Raw genomic sequence first — 6,492 nt, 5'->3', positions numbered from 1 at the left:
GCAGCATTCCAGGATCAGCCAGGGCAGCAAGAGTATGAAGTGTGCCACCAAGGCCGTGCTGTATGTATTAACCCTTCAGTGTAGAAAGAAAACGATGCAGTTTGGAATGTTGGATACTGACAGCCCTAGAGAGTGGGATACACTGCCCAAAAAAGTTTATAATTTAAGAACAGGCATGATAGAGCTGTTGGGAAAAATTATACAGTTTAATTACTTTGCTTTTACTCAACAAAATTTCTTACTGACATTACGTATTTTGTAAAACAGGTAAAGTCTAGGCTCTTTATGCCTGAGTTTGAGTCTCTCCCTACTTTCAATCAAGTTACTAATCAAAGTTTGCTTTGTCTCACTGAACATTTCCTATATCTTTCCCAATTCCTTCCTTGCTCTTTCATCCTTTAAATTCACCCACTCTCCATCCTATGGGAAAGAAATAGCTAATGGAAGAGCTCTTCTTCAATATGCTCTCATCAGCGTATTAATTTTGCCAGTCCTAATTGAGTTCAAATTACGTAGGTACTAAAATCTGCCTCGCTTGCCCTGATTTGAGCCCCAGATTTCTCTTAGAATTTCTGTGCAACCCCAGTGTGTGTCTGCATGTAATGTTTGTTGGCTCGATGGTGTTTACTGGCTAGCATGTTTGGGTGCCTTTGAAGAAAAATTCCTGCAGCAATTCCCTTGTGTGAAGCAACTGAAAAGGGCGGTGATGCAGTCTGCTCTTGGCTCCCAGTAAGATCCACGGTACTGTCAGTACTAAGTTACTGCAGGCCAACACTCATAATGTCAGGTCTTGAGTCTTAACTTTATTGCCCTGTTTCACCACTGCCTTGTGTCTGGATTGGCCAATCTGTTTACATCTCTGCCCACTGGTCCTCTTGGGTGATGATGACAGGATGTTCCTTCCCTCTCTGAGTGAAGTCTAGGCAGAGAGGCAGCCAAGAAACCCAGCAGTACAACATAAATTGTAAGGTTACAAAATTGTCATGTAAGGAAGCAAAGGTCAAAACCTGATTGCATCCACCTGCCCATGGAGAAAGCTTTGCGAGGGAGGGGCAATATCAGCCTGAATTTTTCCTCCTGGAATAATGGAGGAAAATAATGCACGCAGGACAACCAGGTCTGAATGTCCAAGGATTTGTTACTTGTAATTTTAATTTTGTGGAAAGTCAAGAACTCTTAGAAGGCAGGAATTTCATGGAGACTGAGACAATTCCAGATTCAAAGTTCTGCAGCCTTCTGCCCTCAAAATATTTAGGCTGCTAAGAACACTGCAGAGGAGACCTGAGTCATTTTATCTGCTTCATCGTACATTGTTGTGTTATGGGCTGTTGACATTTCTGGTGTTTATTCCCAAAGTTGCACACAATAATATAGTATAGATAGGAGCTAGCAACAACATAGTAGCAATAATTCAGTGATGGGTAAATTTTTGTTGGTTCATGTTTAGCAAGATCTAATGAACTAAAACTGACCTGCAATGCTAAGCAAAGTGCAGGTGAGAAAATTAGCTTGTCAGGGTCCTGTTATCAATCCACCAACCTTATTAAGCCACAGAACAACTCTAGTGTGCTACAAACTGGCATCTGTGGCACAGCAAAAGTAGCCTTGTTCTCAAAAGACACAAAAATGGCCTTCCAGATACACAAGTGCTTTAGCAGGTCTGCTTTCTCCCTCTCCTAATTAGGTGGCAGAGTCTCTCCAGTTGAGCAAAAATATCACGGGGAACCTTTGTGCTAAATTACAGCAGAAAATAAACAGAGTTTCCTCTGCTTTTTATGCATACACTTCCTCTTAATGCTCACTTGTATCAATCAGGGGAATATCCTCCCATATCAGTACTGTTTTCAGAAGTCCATATAAGTTGCAGTCTAGCTCCTCTATCTGATCTTTCATCACTACTGACTTTGAAAAGTTATTATTTTCGTTAGCCACATCCCTCGGCAACTTCATGTGCCATCCAAGCAATGCATTCATTACTGAAATTTGTGTGATTTATCATTTCCTGGCACAATGATTCCAAAACGTGTAAGGAAAAACTGAGAAGGATTTTTCCATCACTAGGTGTTTATTTTATTGCCTGAATCCTCGCTCTTGACCCTTTTGAATGGCTTTTTGTTGAGCTGCATTTCAACTGCTTGTCCAGCGCAGTGTCTGAGAAAGATGGTGCGGTCAGACTGTCATCCTTGCAGCTGAAGGTGGTGGGAAGGAAGCTCATTCTTAGGGATCTGAGCTACCTGACTGCTCTAGCATTTCTAGCTTTGAATTTCTGGAGCGGTTTTCCTTTCTGCAATCTCCATGAGCTAAATAAACACTTCTTTTCAATTGCTTGCTTTACTAATCGGTGTTTGAAATGCCATATTGAGGCCTTACTCCCCACTGAAGCTAACATGCACTATGCTGGGTTTACTGTGGCAGCCTGCCAGAAGCCTGAGGGCTTCACCTGTGCCCAAGTGAGGTAAGATGAACAGCATAACCAAAGCAGCTCTTCCCTGTGGGATACAGCAGCACACTGCTGGTTTCCATCTATCCCTGGACACCAGCAGCTAGTGGCAATGAGAGAGCAGTGGGGTTTGGGAGCATTAGAAGGCAAGAAGCTAGAGCCTTAATTCAAGAATGTACTTACTTAAGAAATAGGTGCGTATTTATGTTGAGTGTCACATTAAAATCATTAAGCTTCCTTATATCTTTGCAGTTTGGCACATGTAGATGTATTGCTGAGTCAGCCTGTCTGTGTTAATGACCTGGGTGAATCTCCAGGGAATGTCTCTGCTTTCCCAGGTGTCTCAGGTGTCAGGGGTATGAAGCCAATTCCCGTAAGAACAATTTTCATTTGGTATTTGAGAAAATCATTAATTCCGACTTATCCTGCCTTGGAGTAGTGATAAATAATGGAATTAGATAACATTTGAAGAGGCATTTGTTAAGCCTCTACAACTTTGTCACATACCCACCCAAAAGTACTTAAGATGAACAGTCTTAAGAAAAGGAGGACAACTTTTGATGACAGTCTCTGATGCTCTCTTGTTTAATTTTCAGTCATCTGTAGGCCATGTAGTATAACGTACTGTAGTTTTATTTTGACTCTCATCAACTGCTCTGCTGTTTTAGTACCTCTGTCTGTAGCATGGAGTGACTGGAAGATTGCCAAGTAAAGGGAAGTCTGTGTGAACAGCCGGGAGGGATAACACGTAAATCTGGTGGAAAGAGGCAATTAAAGGCAGCGTTGAGATATAATGGAAAATAGACAATATTGAGCCTCATCAGAAATATCAACATAAACAGCAGCTACTGTACAATGTCTCTGAAGTGAACTTTGTTGCTTGAAATAACTGCATTCTACAGAAAACAGATGGATTATGGAATCTGTGAGCAGACATCCAGAAAACAGTTCAGTCTTCAGGAACATGTCCATGTTGGTGTTCAGCATATCCTCCTGGCACAAGGAGACCAAAGGCTTCTCCTCCCTGCTGTTGTATTTACATAACACCGAGAGGAGCTGGAAAGTTGGCTTACATGCAAGCCAAATATAGCTGAAAATAATACTGCATGTCATATGTAACTATGAATGGAGATGAATTGAGAGAGGAAGTGATATCTGAGATAAGCAGTATAATAAATGCTGCCTTGTTGCTTCGTAACCCAACAGCTGAGGAGGTAACACACCAGTGAAACAAATCCGGAAGCCCTGACTAACCAGTGGGACCATGCTGATAGCTTACCAGAGTCTTGGTATCACCAGCAAATCCAACCGCATCATTTTTTGACAAAAGTGGGTGAACTGGGAAGGGACAGACCATTGCAAAATGTTTAATTTTATATTACAAAGAAGTACAGATTCAGGCTGTGTTTTAATCCTATGGGCCTATATTTGACCATCCTTGTTTTGGAATAATTGATCAAAAAGCTCAACAGTTTCCTGTATTCTACCAGACACTCATACAGCCATTTGTTCGCTCACTTCGTGAATGAGTATGATCAGTCACAGCCCAGACACAGCAAATCAAACGCCTGTTTGCAGACACGAACTTGGCAATATGTATTAACTGAACACAGTTCTTGCATCAGGCAACACATCATGTGCTGTCTCAGTCACATTCTGAGCTAGAAGAGAAACATGCAGATGTTTACGGGTTTTTGGGAGGGCCCATGGAAGCGGTTATTTCTTAACACTAGATTTGTTTCTTTCAGTTCTTTGGTTATGCTGGAAGAAGAGAACTAAAGAAACAAAGGAAGAGCTTCTTATAACAGTTATGTTTCAGTCTTCATAAAATGGATAGAAACACACAAAGATGACTCACTTCTGACGTGCTCTGGCTACAGAGCCTTACTCGATCCAGAATTTTAAACGTGTTCACACTAGACTCTGTCTGAGTCGGAGCAAATGACTCGTGGAGAGCTAGGATGGAAAAGGGAAAACTCTGACACTGGGACTAGAAATCATTGCTTTGCTTCCTGGATGCAGTATTGCGTGGCGCAGAAAGAGGGAGGCAACTAAAAGCTACTGCAGAACTGGACCTCCACACATTCTTTTTGAAATTAGTACTTTATTAGATCACATTTTTCCATGTCATGGAAAGATGACCAAAAATCTGCAAGGAAATGAGACCACAAAATGCTAAATAAATGGTTTAACTAGCACTTTGTGTGCTTTCCCTTTCATTTTTGTGTTTGCTAAAGATACTCTACATATCTGGAACAGCACGGTTTGCAAAAACTGATGTCACTTTTTTAAGTTGCAGGGCACCTCTCAGGCCTTTAGGAAAGCAGGAAGCACCAAATACTCTTTAAATTCAGGGAGGCCTTTCTAAAAAGATAGGTATTTCTAAAAAGATTAACTATACTCTAAAAAGATAGGTATTTCTAAAAAGATTAACTATACTCTAAAAAGATAGGATTGTAAATTCCCTCTGGTGCTTGTTAAGGCTGCCTCTGCGCAAGAGGTTTTATCCCTTTACTTAATATCCCTCATACAAGTAGTATCAGTTACAGTGAAAGCACTGGCATAAAGGGGCACAGCTGTCTTAATCTTGTGTCATCTAAATTCATTCTAGTGACAGGGTAGCAAAAAAGTGCTTAGAAATTGCTTCTGCTAGCACTGGTAGGAATTTTTTAAAGGTAGTTTAGCATTTCATTATGAGGACTTTGAGCATGTAAGTCTCTGCTTACCTATATTTTCTTCTGGCTTGGCCATCTTGCTTGTTATTTTCTCAAAAACCTAAAAGGCAGCAAACATGTATTGTTGTGGAACCTCTCTGGGAAACAACATCTTTGTGTTGTGTTTGTGTCTTGAAAATTCTAGTTAAGACTGAAGTTCCAGAAAAGCCAGTCTGTTACATTCAGGTTATATATGTCATTAAGAACTATGAAATGCAGAGAACTTCCATTAAAACCTGTTCCACAAACAATTCAAGACAGAGAAGGCCAAGAGTAAGAAAATTAGGGTGACTTTTATCTTCAGCTTCCTGAAATCCTACAACCTGGTCTACCCTGACAGAATAAAAACAGGGCCTTTGTGTTACATACAATAGCATTACGTGGTCTAATAAAAACCTGGTTTTGAAGGGGAGAACATAGTTCAGGAAATAATGGTATTTTCAGGAGGGGATTTCTGAACCTATCTTTAAAGTTAATGCAGACAAAGGTACAGATTCATACAAAAGCAGGAATTTGGGCATAAAAAAGGGGAACAAAAATATTTAATGAACAATAAAACTAATTCAAGAAGGTGCAGGCCTTGGTCAAAGATTCTTTTTCCATGATTTGGGTTGACTGCTTCATAGACTTGCCAGTAAGGACTGGACTCACACTTCAGCTGTTCCTTCTAAACAGAAGGCTCTCCGCCCTCTGGTTGCCTATTTTCATGAGACGTGCAGAAATCTAGTATCTCGGAGCTTATTCCTCTCCATCACATATGGCTGAATTTGGCCAATGGTCTCAAAACTTACTATGGTGGGGAAAAGGAAACAGGAAACATAGGGAAAGCATAGTCATAAAAGACTTGTTTCCTTCTGGGGATGGGGGGAATTCATAGCTTATGGATTTAGAGTGCTGCTTTCCAGGATTAAGAGAAGGGGAAATATATTGTAAAGGCCCTACAGAAAATTAATCCTGTTTACCATCTGCATGGTTTACTACTATACTCTAAAATGTAATGGGGTTTCTGCTTTTCTTGGCTTTATTCTATTTCCTGGATAATATAATAATGTTAAGAAAATGAACACTGCGGTTTCCCTGTCAAGGGTCTATTTCAAAGCAAATAGCTAAAAGGCCCTAACAGTCAATATATTCAGCATTTCCCAAATCACCCTATTAATCTGCAATTAGAAAACATTGGCTCATTCAGTCTTGCTGTAGGACAGAGGTAATAACCAGAAGACCCCTTCAGGTCATTTCCAACCTTTTATTCTCGTGTCCTATTTATGCACACTTACTAGTAATGCTCCTAAATGGTATTTAACCACTCAGACCATTTAGGCTAAGATTTTACTTGGG

Source organism: Nyctibius grandis, chromosome 14 (assembly GCF_013368605.1).
Source record: "Nyctibius grandis isolate bNycGra1 chromosome 14, bNycGra1.pri, whole genome shotgun sequence".
NCBI classification, from domain to species: Eukaryota; Metazoa; Chordata; class Aves; order Nyctibiiformes; family Nyctibiidae; genus Nyctibius; species Nyctibius grandis.
Note: the sequence above shows the minus strand (reverse complement) of the source record.